We start from the raw sequence: 21,093 nt of genomic DNA, 5'->3' as shown, positions 1-21,093 counted from the left end.
CTAAGCCACCTTATCTCATGATATATCCTGACAAGGTGGTGTTAAGAACTCGTGCCTCTTTCCTCCCCAAGGTGGTGACCCCTTTCCATCTCGGTCAAAATATCACCCTGCCTACCTTCTTTGCACCACTGCATCCCTCTAAGGAAGAGGAGCGTCTCCCTCGACTGGACCCAAAAAGAGCATTATCATTCTACCTTGACCGCACTAAAGAGCTCCGGGTGGACGACCAACTCTTTGTGGGGTACGTTGGTGCAAAGAAGGGTCGGGCAGTACAGAAACGATCCATTTCGCGCGGGGTCGTTCTCTGCATAAAAATATGCTACGCTTTGACGAAGAAGCAGCCTCCTGAGGTCTTGAGAGCTCATTCCACTAGGGGGAAAGCTGCTACCACTGCGTTAGCACGTGGCATACCGGTGGTGTCAGGCCGCAATGTGGGCTTCTTTACACACGTTTGCGAAACACTACTGTCTGAATAGCCAGGTGAGAAGAGAGGGGCATTTTGCCCGTTCTGTCTTGCAGGACTTCCTAGTATAAAAATAAATAAATAAAATCTCCTTCAGACCCACCGCCATGGGTTATAGCTTGGGTATCTATTCTAAGGTAAGGAAGCTGCAGCTAGAAGTCTCTATCAGATGAACAAGTTACTTACCTTTGGTAACGAGGTATCTGGTAGAGACTCTATCTAGCTACAGATTCCTTACACCCGCCCAAGCCTCCCCGCTCTGGGGAAATTTTTTCTCATGTGGATATGTGTATATATATATATATATATATATATATATATATATATATGTATATATGTTTCTATGTGTACATATGTATATTTTTGATTTTGTCAACTTTTGCCTTTCTTATAGGCATGAAAGTGTTTTTACTCCAAACAGTCAAAGAGGTTAAATGTATATTGGTTGGTTCTTCCATGACTCTGCGCTTCTGGCGTGGGAAGTTGTGGAAAAGGACTGACATATGCGCGCGAGACGGCGTCTATATAGACAACCGTGATGTCATAGACGGCTCCAATGACGCACGTGAAGCTGGTCGACGCACACGGATCCGAACGACGACGGTGCGCGCGCAGGGTACTGCTCAGAAAAAACTCCGGATTCGAAGCGGACGCCAGGGAATTCTAAGGTAAGGAATCTGCGGCTAGATAGAGTCTCTACCAGATACCTCGTTACCAAAGGTAAGTAACTTGTTCATCAAGAACCGATGAATGGAACTTATTCAAACTTGGCAGGAAGTAGAACGTTACTCAAATGCATGCCTTTGCTTGGTTCGGTAAGAATCCATTCAGAATTGTTAGATAAATTATTCTCACATCGGGATAACAAATGGGCTTCAAAGGGTTCATTGTAGAGATAACTTGACAACATTGTTGATTTGCTAATAACTTTAATGCGTTTTGATGAAATGCACACAATTTACCAGACATTTACAAGAGGAGAACCAACTAAAAGACGTCAAAAAAGTGGTGGGGAATTGTGCTAAAATCTTAAAGGCAATTTTCAGATCCGCACAATAGTTGGCAAAACATTCTATCTTATTGGTTCCTTTCAGTATGTCACGTTTCTTCTACATTCGTCAAGAAATGCTGATTTTTCTTTTTTAGGGAGAGGATATTTCTCTTGCAATTACATTTTATGCTGTTTGATGAATCCACACAAAACTTTCCAACCACACACTATTCACGGCAAAATTTTGGCTTTTCAGGTTTTTTGCAGGTCTGCTTGGGGCATGGGGGGACATAAATGGGGAAGAAAAGAGTGTTTTCAATGTTAACTCCCATCGTAAAATTTGTTGCCAATTCATCAGTTAACGGTAAACCATACTTGGGAAGAAAGTAGAAGTTTACTCAAATGTGTGCAATTGCTGGTTTATTGTAAATATGTTTGAGCTATTTGCATTACGAGAGGGTTTTGGCACACTTTAAAGGGTTAATTCATAGCATCCAGGTTGGCTGGGATTGCGAAGGCTAAGGTGTGACTGTACTTTTTTGGAGCTCTGGCTTATTCATGTTCCGCCCCTGCCTAACTAGATGCCCCTGGGGCTCCAGTAGTGGTAGTGAGTCCTATTACTACTGGAACACAAGCAAACCAGGACCAGTTTCGCCCTGGTTATGGGCTCTTCAGTCAGTAAATTGCTTGTGTTCCAGTTCAGGGAGGTCCTGGCTTGGCATGTGTTTTGGTTTAGGGAGGACCTGTCTGGGCAGTTCAGACTAGATTGTTATCATGAGGAACAGGATCAGGACTCATTTGAGTATGTCTTTGTCGAGAGGTGGCATGGTGAGCTAAAAACAATGGATTGGGATGTGGCCGAGCCAATTGCCAGTGACTGTGATTATTTCAAGCATTCCATCCATCACCTTTTTGTTTTTGCATTTGATGCCCTAAGTGTGCAGAGTATCCCGAGGCGTGGTCCTGGGCCCACTGTGCCACTGGAACAAAACTATACCTTGCTGAAGAGCCCTAACTAGGATGAAACTGGTTCTAGGTTGTCTGTGTTCCGGTTCAGGGAGGACCAGGCCTGGCAGTTCCCATGAGGAGCAGGATCAAGACTGATTTGCTTCTGGCTGAATCCAAACCGTGGTGGCATTTTCGGGCTAAAAACGATGGATTGGGATGCAATCCAAACGATTTCAAGTAGCTGAGATTAATTCAAGCATTCCACCCATCACCTTGTTGATTTTGTATTTGAGGAAAATAGCAAGGCATTCAGAATGTGGCAGCATCATCTTATGCACATTTGTTGGCTCTGCTGTGTGTCACTCAATGTCATCCAGGAGGCAAGGCTTTCTCGAGTTGCTCATCAAAACTGAGGAATGAGCCTACTATTCATCTGTGGAAAATTCCTTCTTTACTTTAATTCAGGAAAGCTGTTAAAACGTGGCTCTTCGGCATCAAATAGTTTGCATTGTTATTTTTGGAAAGATGTATCTTTATTATGACAACACATTTAAGTTACTTCAGGCTCTGCATTTTGCCATTTCTTTGTTGGGAATCTTATGCTCTAGTGCCAGAACACACCGTGGGGTATTTGATATACTCTATAAAATTAACATAACAAATGTGCACTGTAGTGTGTATTATCACATTGAAGATTACCATTGTTAAATATTGATAGTCCACCAATCACGGTCAGCTGATCTGATTATGAGTACTTCCTACGTGGCAGGAATAAGCTGACTTTTTCCTCTACTTTACAGGACCATTCATTACTAAAGGCACTGTCACACCTCATGCTTTGATGTCTCGCATTAATAACAATTTTTACATGTACTTAGTATATATATGTAGACCATACACCCACATCATGTCCTAATGTGACATAACCCTTGCACTGTATCCTGGCACAGTGGACCTCATGTTACAAAAAACATATTTTATGGGAGATTCTGCCACCTTCCAGGGACGGTCCCTTTCATACCTTTCCTATGTCATGACAGATAACCCAACAAGGATGATTACAAGCTTCTCCAGGCTCTAAAGGGCTACACTGGGTCAATAAAATCTACAGTGTTTGTACTTCTGTAAGCACAAATTACGTTTTTGATACTCTTTTTCACAAGTCTTCTGTCCTCCACACTTCCTCGCTTCATTTTGTGTAGTATTTCCTGCTCTTAACGACTCCAGCTTCTGTAGAATTTACTTTAACCTATTCCCATTCTCCCCTTATTTCACAGATCTTATTCAAGCTAAAGCTCATAGATTCTAGTTAACAATTTAAAATCTAAAAAATCTAAAAATGTCTACTTCTTTTGAAAAGTAATAATGTTAGTTCCTTAAAGTCAAGTTACGGTTAGCTTTGGAGATGAGGCCTTAATATATATGTTTTTTAAAACTATGAAATGCACTTAAACTACTAGAGTTAAAGTAGAATTTGTGCTATAATTTAAAGCTGAAAACCACTGAAATGTACCAGTTATGTTTAGTTGTGCATTTTATATTTAAAGTAATCAACCAATCTTTCTATAATGTTTCTGTGTGTATTTTCATATAATCAGAGAGATATCTGGGAGCATTATAAGTAAATTCAAACTGTTAAAATGTTCAAATATGTGTACACATCTTTAAACTGAAACCTCTGACAGTGATGCAAGCTGAGCTGATCACTCATTGCATTTCTTTAGAGCACTCATCTAAATAGTTTTGTATTAATGAATTGCTCATACATGTTTTAACAACATATGGATACACATCTTGCCTTAGTGCCGGGCAGTCCTCTTTCACAGATCTATACTGTGGCACTGTAAATAGGTAGCCAAAGGGTTTGTGCTGTAGTGGGTTGGAATTAACTGTCCAGCGGATAGATAAAATAAGCATGAAAATTTGTTGTCTTTGACCCTAAGCAGTACGCCCTGGAGTTAGGACAATATGAATTCCACACCCCTGGAGTTTTAATGTTGGAATTTCCTTAGAGCACTCCAGCGAACAGTAATAGCTCTACTCATAATTGTTCATTTGTAAGGTTTGAGCAAATTATGCCTATCCAGTATTGGATCTTTCATAGATTCACATCCTTAAATCACCTCCCTGTCGTCGAAGTGGGAGTCTCACGGTACCATGGTAAAGCAGTATGTAAAGCTATTATAGGCTATAATGGCACTAGGCCATCAGTTTAATAGCCTATCTATGTCCTTTTTAAAAAAAAGTTCCAAACCAGAACTATGACCAATCAGGTGCTAGCACCCTGTAGAACTATGAGAGCCTGAATCTCTCAGACTTTCTACTGCACGTCGTGTGAAGGGAGCCTCTCTGAGCTCTGCTCAGTTGTTTCCTATATTTCCCAGCTTTTCTACATCTTCAATGTCTGAGTCTTCTAAGAAGTGGCTCTTCAGATCCTGCAAGTCCTGTGGGAAGAAAATACTACATGTCGATGATCCACACAAAGACTGTCTCTATTGCCTCTACCCTCAACATCAAGAAAAGGAGTACAAGATTTGCCGCATGTTTGCTTAAAAAACGTTGAGAAACAGGGTGGGGAGGCTACTTCTGTGGCAGCAGAAGTCTAAATCCCTGAAATCCAGCTCTTCTGAGGAGGACAGCGATTCATTTGCGAGACCCCACAAAAGGTCAAGATCTTCTGACCATGGGGCTTCTGAGGAGAGTAGGAAGGCCTTGAAGGTACATTATAAGGACCCTCTGAAAAGGGAGAAACTTAAACTTCTCTCAGAGCACCGTTGACGTTGTAATTGATGGCGACCGCCACAATTGTCTCATCCATGAAGCCATCGTCATTGAGAACCTCAATTACAGCAGCCATTAATGCCCCCATTTTGTTGACCAAGGTAATCTCCGCCACTAATTCACCATTAACAATGGATTTGACCTTGCATACAACAACGTCAATGAAGATTACTTTGATGAAGACATAGTCGACAAGAATACTGTTGGCAGCAGCTCCATTGACAGCAGGACCATCAACTACAACACAGTCTCCATCAGCACTGTCGACGACGGCACCTTCAACGACAGCACCATCCACAAGGGAATTCTTACTGTCGACGCCTCAGTTCACATCGTTGACGGGACCGTCAATAAAGGTTAAACTTACAAAGGTTGCAAAAACTGCTTTAAGACCTGAAGTGACCTCTCCAAACAAGGTGTCATCTTCACAATCTACAACAATAATTTTTTTGTTAATTTTATTAATTGCAGTGTGATGTAAAACATAGATACATATCTGAAAACATTGAAGAAGAAGAAGAACGGAAACTCCCTTCTTCTCTTCGGTACATCTCCTTGTTAGAGCAGTTTCGTACATATGTGGATCTAGCGCTATGGACATTCAATGTCTGTAAGCCTGTGCCTCTGTAGACCCTTTAGTGTCCTTTGGGTGCCCCATGGGCCATTATCTCTCCCTCCATACCTGGAGCTTCCACCCAGTCCCGGAGTCCATCTGAGGTTCCAGTGATTCACCTACCCCACCTCCCATTCTCCCCATATTTTCTCAGACTTCTTTTCCTTGGCTCTTCTCCAATAGACTTCCCTTTCCAAGATTCAGCATCTGTCCATACCTTCCCACCATTCTTTGTATACTGGTGGTATCCCCAATCCCCATTTTCTGGTTATGTATTTTTTAGTCACCGTGAGACCAAGATTGATCAATAGTTTTTCATACATGGTATGATCAGCTTGTCCCCATATTCCCAGGAGTGCTGTTTCTGGTTTCAGTTCCTGAGGGTTCCATGTGGCATCCTCCCAAGGCCTGTCCCACCTTCCTCCAAAACCCTTCAATCTTAGGGCAGCTCCACAGGGTGTGATAGAACGTACCAATATCCCCACTTCCCACAAGCAATCCGCAGTTTCTTCCCTCCCTATTTTGTGCAGCAAGCATCAAATGTAGTGCACACAGTACAGTATTCTGAATTGTATTAATTTGAGCGATGCTGCATTGGCCATCTTCGCTGGAAACATTAACGCCTCCACCCATTCTGCTTCGCCCAGCTCCCCATAGTCCCGTCTCTACCTCTCCCATAATGAGTTTGGTGAAGTTGCGCATTTCTCATTACAGTGCTGTATGCGAGAGAGGTTAGTTTCCCTGGTATCATGCCCTCTAGGAGTCTCAGCTCTAGGGGAGCATTCTCCTGTGTCTCTGACGCTACAGGGATGCTGTGCCGTAAAGCCGCTCTCAACCGGGTGTACTGCAGCCATTGTGTATTTGACATTTGGTATTCTTTTTCAGGTATGAGAAAGGTACCACCGTGTTCACGTTCCACACCTCAGCCAGAGACGCAAAGCAGTCACCTTGGGCAGTCGTGTGTCCTCCCAGATAGGTGTTTTTGGGGTCAGACGATTAGCCTATCCCATTTCTCTGGTGAGCGTCCGCCATGTCTGGATGACCTTTACTGTGCCGGGCAGAATGCGGGTCCCCGTTTTCCCCCGAAGAGCAGGGTAGGTAGCTATTGTTATGGATGGACTCCCTGTCCACCCGAAACGCTGGGTCATCCCATGGGACAAGGGCCCAATGGTTGACTATACTCACTTGTACTGCTTCATAGTATTTCTGATAATTTGGGAGGGTGATGCCCCTTCATACTGTGACCTCTGCAGTGTACGAAAGGCCACTGTAGGCTGTCCATCCCACCAAATAAGTGCAAACTAGGACGTTGATTCTAGTGAAGAACGAGTCTGAAATAGGGTAAGGCGAGTTCTGGAGAACGTGGGGGCCACTATCTTACATAATGCAGTTCTTCCCATCAAAGAGACCGGGAGAGACCAACAGTGCTTAACATCCTTTTCAAATCTTTTTAGAAGGGGGCACAGATTGGCATCATAGTAATATGGACCTTGGCTAGTAATCCCAGTTTCTAAATATTTGAACCGGTGTAGCTAAATCATCAAAGGTAATTTCAGAGTTTTACTTGGCGTCCATGTGCTCACCGGGAACAGCAATGACTTGTCCCAGTTAATTCAAAACCCATAGACTTCACCGAACGTACTGTAGATGTCTCCCAGATGTCCGACCGAAGAGGGTAGCTGTGTGAAATATAGTAGGATATCATTGGCTTACAGAGAGATGCATTCCTCACTGCCGCTGCTAGTCGGCCATCCCCAGATCAGCACGTCCATCCTAATCCAGTTGACCAGGCCTTCACTCACCAGCACAAACAGCACCAGCGACTGAGGGCAGCACTGTCTAGTCCCCCTTTATAATCTAAATTCTCGTTGGCCATCACTTTTGTGGTGGGGTTGTCATATAGAAGCCTAACCACTGCCTGAATTTTGAGCCAAAGCCCATTATTCCAGGGCTCCAAACATATACCTTTATTCCATGTAGACGAAGGCTTTGTTAGGGTCCAGGGAGAGTATTGTTCTCCCTTTGGCTGAGTTTGTTGTCAGGGCCAGGTTATTATGAAGCCTCCTGAGATTCAGTGCTGTGGAATGGCCGCCCATAAAACCACTCTGGTCCGAATGGACCAGGGTTGTCAATACTTTCCTGAGTCTGGTCGCCAGCGCTTTAGCCAGGATTTTGATATCACCATTTAACAGTGGGATCGGGCAATAGGAATCACTATGGTCTCTGGGCTTATCCGGTTTGGGAATCAGAACGATCGTTGCTGATTGCAAATCCCTAGGGAGTTCCCCAGTTTTAAAGGCCTTTAAGAAAGCTGCATGTAAGTGTGGTATTGTCCACTTATGGAGCTTTCGGAAGAACTCTACCGGGAATCTATTGGGTTCTGGGGTTTTCCCTGCCTGTAGTTGCCCCATCACCTCCGTCAATTCTTCCTCGTTGATATCATCCTCTAGCTCTGCACTCTGGATAGGGGATAACTGTGCCATGAGGCAGTCCGCAATGAAGCTGTCTATTTCCTTCCCCTGGATATCTCTGTGGGACTTGTAGAACGCTGCCAGTTGGTTTGCCAATTCCTCTGCTATACTTTTGGACTCCATAATTACCTCTCCCTTAGTTGTCCTTAATCCTCTAATAAATTAGTCCCTTTGTTCACTTTTACCTATCTAGGCTAATAATTTGCCTGTTTTATTACCCGCCTCATAGAGACGTTTACATTTCAAGAGGTGTTGGCGTTTTACTTCTTCTCTGGCCACTACATTGTATTCCTCCCTTTTCTGCACCATATCTCTATTTGTCTCCTGATTTGTTGAATCTGCATACCTGGTCTCTAGTACTGTTAATTCGCTTTCAGGGGTGAGTAGTCTCTTCTGCCTCTCCCTCCTGCCCACCATCCCCTGCCAAACCCCCCCCCCCCCCCCCTTTTGATGGTGGCCTTGTATGCCTCCCGTAAGGACATCAGCCTCTTCACTGAACCTATGTTTTCGGTGAAGTATTGTTGGGATGCTTTTCTAGACCTTCCACAACTTTTACATTTTGGAGAAGCCAAGTTTCCATCCTCCAGCTCTGCCCCACCCCCACAGTGGTAGGGTTCCCAAGGATATGGTTACCTGTAGCGGGGCATGGTCTCTGACTCACCGTGCCAGTAGGTTGCCCCTGTGATTCTAGGTAACATGCCTGCAGTGGTAAAAATATAATCTATTCTTGAGTGGACATCGTGGGCAGCTGAATAATATGAGTGTCCTCTTTCCTGCTCAAGCAGGGCTCTCCACACATCACAGAGGGGTTGTGTGGAAGGGGAGGGATTTTCGTATAAGCACCATGACGCCCCTAGAGCCCAACTTGTATTGTGCATGACCCACTACCTTATATTTCCCTCTTTCCATGGCCCTATGTTGCATGTCCATGAGGTGGGTCTCTTGTAAGTAAATTATGTCGGGCTGATATCTAGAGTGCCTTGTATATTAAGCGATTTAGGCCCTCATTATGACATTGGTGGCAAATTCCGCCTACTGCCACGGCGGCGCCCCCAACATAAGTCAACCAACGTTTCATGATATGGCCTGGCAGTGTTCTGCTGGCGGACGCTGCTGCTGGCAGCAGCGCCGCGTCCCGTCTCCTGCCGGAGGACCCCCTGCAAGCAGGTAAGTTGGGTTCTCCGACAGGAGAGGGGGGGGTGGGTGTGTGTCTGTTTTTGTATGCGTGCATGCAGCTGTGATTTGCGTGTGTAAATGAATGAATGTGAGTGTACGTGTATGTTGTGTGTTGTGAATGCGTGTGTGCTACAATGTAAGTGTGTGTTGCGGGGTGTGGGTATGTATGTATGTGTGCATGCATGGCTATGTGTGTGTATATGAGTGCGTATGTGTAGGTGTGTGTATGTCGGAGGGGTCGGGGGAGGGGGGTGGGGGAGGACTCAGGGTGCAGTAATTTTGCCACGAAAACCATGGCGGTAAGCAGGGTCATAATCCCGAGGGTGGGATTGTGACGGCCGCCTGGCTGGAGACCGAACTCTCCAGCTCTGCAGCTGTTACCACCCTGGCGGACAGAGTGGTACACTGGCGGTTTGAAGCCAAACCGCCAATGTCATAATTTGGAGAAAGGTACCGCCAGCCTGTTGGCAGTACCTTTCCTCAAAATACCGCCGTCTGCCAGGGTCGTAATGACCCCCTAAGTGTCCCAACCTGTTCACATTCCATATTAGAAGGGACAACTTCTCAGAAGGCATTGTAGCAACTCAAAGGTCAATTGTCTCTGTGCGCACTTAGGACTCTCCATCCTTAGGCCCCCATTGTCAGTTGTACTGTTGTAGATTGTCCCCTTAACTGGTAAGTTCAAAACAATAAACATAGCCCCCCAACTACCAACCCCCACCTTAACATGTAGTGATTTTTTAATGAACCACCCTCCCAATTCACAGTGTGTATCAACCCCAAACCCAGAAGAGAGAGCATCCCTCCATGTAATAAACATCTTAAAGGCATGACCAGAGGCCAACACTGGGAAAGAACTCTCAATTACCTGTGGTCAAGTTCCTCTGCCATGTCCCTTTAAGGGGGGGGACCCTATCTAGAGCCCCCGTCAGGCTCCAAGCCTGGTCTGGGCAAGCCGTGTCCAAATCAAGCATTATTGATCCTCTGTCTCTCAGCCCAGCATGTCAGCCGTCCTCATCAGGGTCACCTTTGGGAGCTGTTCCTCCTCGGACCCATGCTCGGAAGCCTGATTGTTCTATACTACTGCGCTCATGTCGGTGGGGGGAAGCTTCCTTCACTGATTGTTTGTCGGGGTCCAATTTTTCAGTTTGAGATCTTGAAGCCTCTTAACCTGTGCAGTCCTGATTTGTTCCTGTTTTGGGGTGGCGGAGAACCAGAATTTCTGAGGTCCAGAAAACGGTGACCCATCCTGAACCTCAGGTGTAGGAAAGTACCATCTTGCCTGGCATGTTACCCCCATATTTCACTGTATATATGTTGTTTTAGTTGTATGTGTCACTGGGACCCTGCCAGCTAGGGCCCCAGTGCTCATAAGTGTGCCCTGTATGTGTTACCTGTGTTATGACTAACTGTCTCACTGAGGCTCTGCTAATCAGAACCTCAGTGGTTATGCTCTCTCATTCCTTTCCAAATTGTCACTAACAGGCTAGTGACCAATTTTACCAATTTACATTGGCATACTGGAACACCCTTATAATTCCCTAGTATATGGTACTGAGGTACCCAGGGTATTGGGGTTCCAGGAGATCCCTATGGGCTGCAGCATTTCTTTTGCCACCCATAGGGAGCTCTGACAATTCTTACACAGGCCTGCCACTGCAGCCTGAGTGAAATAACGTCCACGTTATTTCACAGCCATTTTTCACTGCACTTAAGTAACTTATAAGTCACCTATATGTCTAACCTTTACCTTGTAAAGGTTGGGTGCTAAGTTACTTAGTGTGTGGGCACCCTGGCACTAGCCAAGGTGCCCCCACATTGTTCAGGGCCAATTCCCCGGACTTTGTGAGTGCGGGGACACCATTACACGCGTGCACTACATATAGGTCATATATGTGTAGCTCCACAATGGTAACTCCGAATATGGCCATGTAACATGTCTAAGATCATGGAATTGCCCCACCAATGCCATCCTGGTATTGGGGAGACAATCCCATGATTCCCCGGGTCTCTAGCACATACCCGGGTACTGCCAAACTGCCTTTCCCGGGGTTTCACTGCAGCTGCTGCTGCTGCCAACCCCTCAGACAGGTTTCTGCCCTCCTGGGGTCCAGCCAGGCTTGGTCCAGGAAGGCAGAACAAAGGACTTCCTCAGAGAGAGGGTGTTACACCCTCTCCCTTTGGAATAAGGTGTCAGGGCTGGGGAGGAGTAGCCTCCCCCAGCCTCTGGAAATGCTTTGATGGGCACAGATGGTGCCCATCTCTGCATAAGCCAGTCTACACCGGTTCAGGGATCACCCAGCCCTGCTCTGGCACGAAACTGGACAAAGGAAAGGGGAGTGACCACTCCCCTGACCTGCACCTCCCCTGGGAGGTGCCCAGAGCTCCTCCAGTGTGCTCCAGACCTCTGCCATCTTGGAAACAGAGGTGCTGCTGGCACACTGGACTGCTCTGAGTGGCCAGGGACAGCAGGTGACGTCAGAGACTCCTTCTGATAGGCTCCTTCAGGTGTTGCTAGCCTATCCTCTCTCCTAAGTAGCCAAACCCTATTTTCTGGCTATTTAGGGTCTCTGCTTTGGGGAATTCTTTAGATAACGAATGAAAGAGCTCATCAGAGTTCCTCTGCATCTCTCTCTTCACCTTCTGCCAAGGAATCGACTGCTGACCACGCTGGAAGCCTGCAAAACTGCAACAAAGTAGCAAAGACGACTGCTGCGACATTGTAACGCTGATCCTGCCGCCTTCTCGACTGTTTTCCTGGTGGTGCATGCTGTGGGGGTAGTCTGCCTCCTCTCTGCACTAGAAGCTCCGAAGAAATCTCCCGTGGGTCGACGGAATCTTCCCCTGCAACCGCAGGCACCAAAGAACTGCTTCACCGGTCCTCTGGGACTCCTCTCAGCACGACGAGCGAGGTCCCTTGAACTCAGCAACTCTGTCCAAGTGACTCCCACAGTCCAGTGACTCTTCAGTCCAAGTTTGGTGGAGGTAAGTCCTTGCCTCCCCACGCCAGACTGCATTGCTTGGAACCGCGTGTTTTGCAGCTACTCCTGCTCCTGTGTACTCCACGAAGATTTCCTTTGTGCACAGCCAAGCCTGGCTCCACGGCACTCTAACCTGCATTGCACGACCTCCTGAGTTGTCCTCCGGCGGCGTGGGTCTCTCTTGTGCAACTTCGGGTGAGCACCGTTTCACTCCACTTCGTAGTGCCTGTTCCCGCACTTCTGCGGGTGCTGCCTGCTTCTGAGAGGGCTCCTTGTCCTGCTGGGCGCCCCCTCTGTCCCCTGACTAAATTGGCAACATTCTGGTCCCTCCTGGGCCACAGCAGCATCCAAAAACCCTAACCGCGACCCTTGCAGCTAGCAAGGCTTGTTTGCGGTCTTTCTGCGGAAAACACTTCTGCACGACTCTTCACGACGTGGGACGTCCATCCTTCAAAGGGGAAGTTTCTAGCCCTTGTCGTTCGTGCAGAATGCTCAGCTTCTACCATCCGGTGGCAGCTTCTTTGCACCCACAGCTGGCATTTCCTGGGCATCTGCCCACTCCCGACTTGATCGTGACTTTTGGACTTGGTCCCCTTGTTCCACAGGTACCCTCGTCTGGAAATCCATTGTTGTTGCATTGCTGGAGTTGGTCTTTCCTGCAGAATTCCCCTATCACGACTTCTGTGCTCTTTGGGGAACTTAGGTGCACTTTGCACCCACTTTTCAGGGTCTTGGGATGGGCTATTTTTCTAACCCTCACTGTTTTCTTACAGTCCTAGCGACCCTCTACAAGGTCACATAGGTTTGGGGTCCATTCGTGGTTCGCATTCCACTTCTAGAGTATATGGTTTGTGTTGCCCCATCCCTATGTGCCCCCATTGCATTCTATTGTGACTATACATTGTTTGCACTGTTTTCTATTGCTATTACTGCATATTTTGGTATTGTGTACATATATCTTGTGTATATTTGCTATCCTCATACTGAGGGTACTCACTGAGATACTTTGGCATATTGTCATAAAAATAAAGTACCTTTATTTTTAGTATATCTGTGTATTGTGTTTTCTTATGATATTGTGCATATGACACTAGTGGTACTGTAGGAGCTTCACTCGTCTCCTAGTTCAGCCTAAGCTGCTCTGCTAAGCTACCTTTTCTATCAGCCTAAGCTGCTAGACACCCCTCTACACTAATAAGGGATACCTCGGCCTGGTGCAAGGTGTAAGTACCCCTTGGTACTCACTACAAGCCAGTCCAGCCTCCTACATCAGGCAACTGAACACATTTCTGTGCAAACTCTATGCAGCATCTTTCACCTATTAAACAGCTGAGATTTCATGACATCCTTAGATTTGCAAGATGCATACTTCCACATTCCCATACATCCCAAGCATCGCAAATATCTCGGTTTCACTGTAGCCGGTACCCATTACCAATTCTAGGTCCTTCCCTTAAGTCCACTCCAAGAATTTTCACCAACTATCTTTCCCCACAGACAGCCACAATTTGCAAGCACGGCCGTCAGGTTTTCCCTTACCTAGATGACTGGCTGCTAAAAGCCTCAACAGCACATCAACCTTCCAGAGCTACCAAAGCCTGCCTCACACTGTTTCAAAGATTGGGCCTCACTGTAAACTACCTGAAATCTTCCACCATTCCAAGTCAAAGCATAATGTGTTTGGGTACCAGCCTCAGTGCAATCAGAAACAAGGCCTATCTATCAGGCAATGAAGGTTGTCCATCCTGGCTCTACAAATCTCCAAAAGAAAGTCAGTTTTTGTAAGACTATTCAAGACGCTCCTGGGCATGATCTCCTCTGCAATAAGTCTAGACCCGCTGACATAACTGAAAATGAGCAAAGCAAAATACAAACGCTGTGGGATAGCGTAACTGGATGGACGGAATGCGGAACCAATCAAACATTCACCCCCAGTCACAGATCTGGGTTTAATCCATCCATTATTTTGCTCACCATGCCACCCCAGTTTGAGCCCAGCCATATGCAAATCAGTCTTGACCCTGTTCCTCATGAGTCCAGCCCGAACTGCCAGGCCAGGTTCTCCCTGGACCGGAAACAAGCATCCTGGGACCGGTTTCAGGGTTTCACCCCTCATCAGCCAGGCTAGCTTGAATCCAGTGGCACAGTGAGCCCGGGACCCACGTCTGGGCATACCCGGCGCACTTAGGGCGGCAAAAGCAAAGCAAAATACAAACGCTGTGGGATAGCGTAACTGGATGGACGGAATGCGGAACCAATCAAACATTCACCCACAGTCACAGATCTGGGTTTAATCCATCCATTATTTTGCTCACCATGCCACCCCAGTTTGAACCCAGCCATATGCAAATCAGTCTTGACCCTGTTCCTCATGGGAACAGTCCAGCCTGAACTGCCAGGCCAGGTTCTCCCTGGACCGGAAACAAGCATCCTGGGACCGGTTTCAGGGTTTCACCCCTCATCAGCCAGGCTAGCTTGAATCCAGTGGCACAGTGAGCCCGGGACCCACGTCTGGGCATACCCGGCGCACTTAGGGCGGCAAAAGCAAAGCAAAATACAATGGGATAGCGTAACTGGATGGACGGAATGCGGAACCAATCAAACATTCACCCCCAGTCACAGATCTGGGTTTGATCCATCCATTATTTTGCTCACCATGCCACCCCAGTTTGAACCCAGCCATATGCAAATCAGTCTTGACCCTGTTCCTCATGGGAACAGTCCAGCCCGAACTGCCAGGCCAGGTTCTCCCTGGACCGGAAACAAGCATCCTGGGACCGGTTTCAGGGTTTCACCCCTCATCAGCCAGGCTAGCTTGAATCCAGTGGCACAGTGAGCCCGGGACCCACGTCTGGGCATACCCGGCGCACTTAGGGCGGCAAAAGCAAAGCAAAATACAAACGCTGTGGGATAGCGTAACTGGATGGACGGAATGCGGAACCAATCAAACATTCACCCCCAGTCACAGATCTGGGTTTAATCCATCCATTATTTTGCTCACCATGCCACCCCATTTTGAACCCAGCCATATGCAAATCAGTCTTGACCCTGTTCCTCATGGGAACAGTCCAGCCCGAACTGCCAGGCCAGGTTCTCCCTGGACCGGAAACAAGCATCCTGGGACCGGTTTCAGGGTTTCACCCCTCATCAGCCAGGCTAGCTTGAATCCAGTGGCACAGTGAGCCCGGGACCCACGTCTGGGCATACCCGGCGCACTTAGGGCGGCAAAAGCAAAGCAAAATACAAACGCTGTGGGATAGCGTAACTGGATGGACGGAATGCGGAACCAATCAAACATTCACCCCCAGTCACAGATCTGGGTTTAATCCATCCATTATTTTGCTCACCATGCCACCCCAGTTTGAACCCAGCCATATGCAAATCAGTCTTGACCCTGTTCCTCATGGGAACAGTCCAGCCCGAACTGCCAGGCCAGGTTCTCCCTGGACCGGAAACAAGCATCCTGGGACCGGTTTCAGGGTTTCACCCCTCATCAGCCAGGCTAGCTTGAATCCAGTGGCACAGTGAGCCCGGGACCCACGTCTGGGCATACCTGGCGCACTTAGGGCGGCAAAAGCAAAGCAAAATACAAACGCTGTGGGATAAAATGAGGCCATTACAAAATTAGCTCCAGAGAGCGTGGATCCAATCACTAGGCTCCTTCGAAGACTTGATCAACATTACCCCAAAGATGAGGAAGACATTAGTATGGTGGACTCACATAGATCATCTCTCTCAAGGCATTACATTCCCGACTGGTTGCAGATTTTGTCATCACGACTGACGCTTCCTTGGAGAGCTGGGGCTGCCATCTGCAGGACCTACTGGTCCTGGGAAAATGGTCCACACATCAAAACCTAATGAACATCAATCGCCTGGAGCTGAAAGTGATACTTCTCACTCTACAAGCTCTGTACAGACAATACGACCAGCATATATTACGTCAACAAGCAGAGAGGAACCAGGCCTCTGTCTCTCTCTCTCTGAAGAGGCTCAACACCTTTGGAACTGGCTCACAATTCAGGAGATATCTCTGAAAGCCAAGCACATGTCAGGAGTCAACAACACCTTAGCAGACACACTCAGCAGAACCAGAAACGGTTGCCACAAGTGAAAACTGGAATTGGACAAGATATGCTCTCACTGGGGTAAACCAGCATTGGATCTTTTCGGGACGTACAAGAATGCTAAATGCCAGTTCTACACCAGTTGATACCCACTCCCAGGGTTGTGGGGTAATGCCCTTTCGGTGCAATATTGCTGCATTTATGCCCCCTTCCCACAACTCCCAAAGTTCTTAACAAGATGAAAGCAGAACACTGTCTCCTCATTTTGATCGCTCCCAAGTGGGCAGGCTGCACTGGTTTACGTAAATCATTCTCCTGCCAGTGACCAGACCCATGCGCCTTCCAAAAACGTGAATGCGCCTGACAACGAACCAGGGACAAGTATTAAACCTAGAACCAGTCTTTCTGCACTTGAAAGTGTGGCTCCTGTGTTTCGAGACTTAAACATCAGTCAGGAATGCAGAGATATATCTAAAGCAAGAGCGGGGGGTGGAAACAAAACTTACAAGCCCTTCTTTCACGCAGCACTACTGCATAGAGTCAACACAGCGCAGTGACGCAGCTGTGGGACAGGCGATATTACGCCATTTATTCCAATAAGATGAGCCTTTTTCAATAATGGTGTTTATTCATATTAAATTTAAATGATTTTCAATTTGCTGAACATTCCTGCTTCTTTGTACAATTGTTGCTTATTTATCTAAAGGTTTTCTATATAAATGCTTACAATTTCAATGTATATCCATATACTTATTTATAGTTGTATATCTATATATATGTATATTTATATCTATGAAAGTGTATTGCTTTTACCCACCATCCCCAAGGATACTTCATTTACCTACAATATTGCTTGCTATTCTGATTCAAGCATGTGAATCTACTAAAGATCCAATACTGGATAAGAAAATAGGTTACTTTCCTCTAACTGCAGTTATCTAGTATTGGTATCTTTCACAGATTCACATACGACCCAGCCTCCTCCCCTGAGAGGCTTACCTTATGACTAGGGATGTATTCCCACTTGTGCTTGAAAATCTGAGAGACTCAACCTCTCTTGGGAGTGTTCTAGGGGGTGCTAGCACCTGATTGGTCATACTTAAAGTTTGGTTCGTTTTTTAAAAAGGACATAGATAGGCTATTGAACTGATGATAGCTTAACCTACTGCTTTACCATGGTACCGTGGAACTCCCACTTCGATGATTCAAGCATGGGAATCTATGAAAGTTACCAATACTAGATAACTGCAGTAACAGGTAAGTAACTTATTTTCTTATGGATTCATATCTTGACCACAGTAGCAAACAATCCTCTTTCAAATATCTATATTGTGGGACTGTAAACTAGAAACCAACAGGCGTGTGCTTCAAGAAGTTGGGCCTACTTTTCCTGTGAGAAAAGTAAACATAAAAGCCTGTTGTCCTTGTCCCCAAACAGTATGTCCTGGGCATGAGGCAATAAGAATTCTATGCCTCGGGAGCAATGTAGCTTCTTCTGGTCATAACTGCAGATGGTTCTTTAGTTTTTACTTCCAGGTTATGCTTACCCATAGATGTGTATTTATACTACCTTGGTTTCTGCCCTGGTTCAGCTTACCTCACTGTTGTCTCCCAGCTGGCATTTCTGTAGGCATGAGGAGTCTGCAAAATTGAATCTTCGTTTAAGTCCCATTCTGCGCTGCATGATGGGTTTGTTTGAGTTACCACATTTAATATGCTTTCATAGAAGTGAATAGCTGTTCAGCCTGTTTCCTTAGTGTGACTAATGTTCATATCACACTTCCAGTAGGTGTGATTTCCTGTGTTCTGCATGATTTTATCAATAGAGCTCAGTGTTTACACATGACTGATACAAGTAGCGTTATTATTTGTCTATTTCCACACTTCCAATTTGTCAGACGATCTTATGTCTAGGTCCAACAAAAATTTAACGTTTGAAATTTAGAGCCCTCTTATCAAACATTTGTTTAAATTATTCTTTAAAAGCTTATGTTTTCATTAAGAAGTTGTGGTGTTGTATGTTGCTTTGACACATGGCACTATTGTTCTTGAGCTTGGGTTTGGAACGGGGAGCGGGAGGTAGATCTTGTCGTGAGTGGATGTACTTCCTTGCTCTCCCCCACCTACAATAAATACCTAAAATAAGAATGCTTACTCTGCATCCGATCATTACAGAACTATGCTACACACCTTCCATAAAACAAGTCACAGAATCACTGGCTCTGTTGAAATTGTATTCTTTAAAAACATCCTACCTTTTTTGCTCTTCCATTACAAACATTATCTGTGGAGCATTTGACCATATAAGATAGATTATTTTTTTGTCCAATAGCAGACGACCTGAATTCAAATCTTTACAACTTTACGTCTTGATTCTCTCATTGTTAAGTGACTGTTTCTCAAAAACTGATATCTTAGTTGGGGCTATCAGTCATTAAATTTCTCCATGATATATCAAGCACACTGACTGAATTTTATATGCTTCCATGGGGGCGGCCATTTATTATTTCTACAATAATTAAACAACACACCACACATCTGAACAATAATCTGAGCAGTTCTTTGTTTTTTTCTAAAGTGTTCCTCATTCTGTGTCTGGTGCCCACTGACAAACAATTTGAAAGCAAACATATAAAAAAACATATGCAGATTGTAGAGCCCAGATATTTTTCAGAAAATGAACATGTTTCACAGTTTTTTTTTTTATTAAATTGCTTTCACCAAGCAGCCACTGTAACTGTAATGAAAAACGTCTCCAATGAGGGTGACTAGAGTGAGATAATGAGTATGTTCCTTTTCTTGTACTTCGTATTGTGCTACTCATAACATAGCGTTGAAGTGTTTCAACTTACTTAGTGGAGGTCTTCTTCATGCAATGCCTTTCAGATTTCATAAGAGTGTTGAGTGCTAAAGTTATTTGTATTTTTGCATGAAATCAATATTTTCTGAGTTTAAAATGGTCTACATGTTGTTACATTTTTTACTGTTGTTTATAAAATTAGAGGAGAGTTCAGGGACTGCTTTAGAAAATGTTTGGAATTGGCTGATAAAGTGTTCCCAGATCACACATAAGATTAAAAGTTTCATACCTTCGTGTGAGATACTTAAGGAGGCCTGGAAAAATAAGGTTATCTTTATGTATTGTGTGGATATTGATCAGTTGATATGAGGAACATACCAGTTCAATACTTCACCATTTGTTGGATAGGCCTTTGACTAACCTCCATTCCGAAGCATTGTTTGTTCCAGGATATTCTCCAACGATTAAATCTTGGTCTGGCTAGACACCTCTTTAAAAGCTTGCTGTTGATGTCTCTAGCTTGAGTCTTTCTACTCAGCATGGATGAGACCCAGTTTCCACTATGCCTATTCTGATGCTTAGTGTCAAGCTTGCTTGGGCATCTTGGTGTGCATTGTTCTAGAACTCCTGCAGCATACGTCTTCTCATCACACTTTGCATTTAGTTGCCAGTTTTTGTTTCTTTTGTCGGATGTACTCGAAAGTGAGTAGTTGGAAACTGATTATCATGGATTTGACAGAACTGCAATAGCACTTGGTGTCCAACTTGCTAATGTAAGCCCGAGTGGATTAGTTGTGGAACTTTTTCTCCTTTCTGGGTTTCGATTGGTGCTCAATTATTCCTTCTTTGTTTTGTACAGCCTTTGGAAAACTACTTACTTCAAAAGCACTCTGGATATTGTAGCTAATCAAGTGTTAGTGAAGAATGGTTTAAATATCCTTCATCTTATGTGTTTGCACAATAAAAGAGGGTACTGTTATTTTGTTGAATGATGATTTCATGTTACGTGGTGCTTTGTAGCAGTTTAGAATCCCTTTGCTTACTTGGAGCACTGGTTTAATTTCTCCAGGCAAACTCTATGAATTAGAGTAAATGCCCTGTTTGTGGCTGAATGAGGGTGTTTCTGCAATAATAATGTTTGTTCATGCTTTCATGGAGTAATTGAGACATATACTGCTCCCTGATTAGTACGGGGGCTGGATTATTTCATTGATTTCTGAGGGTGCCACATGCTTTTGGCCTTCATCCTCCAAAACAGTTAATTGTGGGAGTTTTGGTGTTTTTCATTATAGTGTGCTGATTACATGAGAAATTGTTTTATTTAATACAGTTGGTGAGACTCCCCTCTAACATTAGTTTTCAGAAAAAGAGTTGGGCTCTACAGTTGGTGTGTATTAGATTATTGTCCAGGTGTGGGATGTGTTGTGTTTTTTAACTTGAACAATAAAATGAAGCACCCCTGTTCACACCTAAATTAAGTCTGTTTGCTTAATATGTGATTGAATAATTGCCAGATTTATGACTGACTGAGGTATCTGTTTATTCATGATTATTGGAGACCCCATTCTTAGCAGTCCTGAATAGGCCATACCCCATGTTCTTATTTATGATCCTCAAACAAGAGTTAGAACGTAGGGTAATAGCCACCCATTCTGAGGAAAGAGTAATACAAACAGGAAAAGGCAGAAACGTCGGAAGGACTGGACCTGAATCCCAAGTAGGACTATACTAAGTAGAAAAGAAGCATGGTATCCTGTACAGAAAAAGGGAACTGACGAGGCTGGGCCCAGATGAAAGAAAGG

The 21,093-nt window shown here is 45.2% G+C and overlaps 1 protein-coding gene across 5 annotated transcripts in view; it reads left to right on the top strand.

The window, feature by feature from the left end:
- The window catches only part of IFT140 (intraflagellar transport 140), a 1,792,511-nt gene that overhangs the window by 741,230 nt on the left and 1,030,188 nt on the right, over positions 1–21,093 (top strand). The gene's annotated exons all lie outside the window — the stretch shown is intronic.

Source organism: Pleurodeles waltl, chromosome 10 (assembly GCF_031143425.1).
Source record: "Pleurodeles waltl isolate 20211129_DDA chromosome 10, aPleWal1.hap1.20221129, whole genome shotgun sequence".
In the NCBI taxonomy this organism is placed as follows: Eukaryota; Metazoa; Chordata; class Amphibia; order Caudata; family Salamandridae; genus Pleurodeles; species Pleurodeles waltl.
The sequence above is the reverse complement of the archived record's forward strand: the minus strand, read 5'-3'. Positions and strand labels throughout refer to the sequence as shown.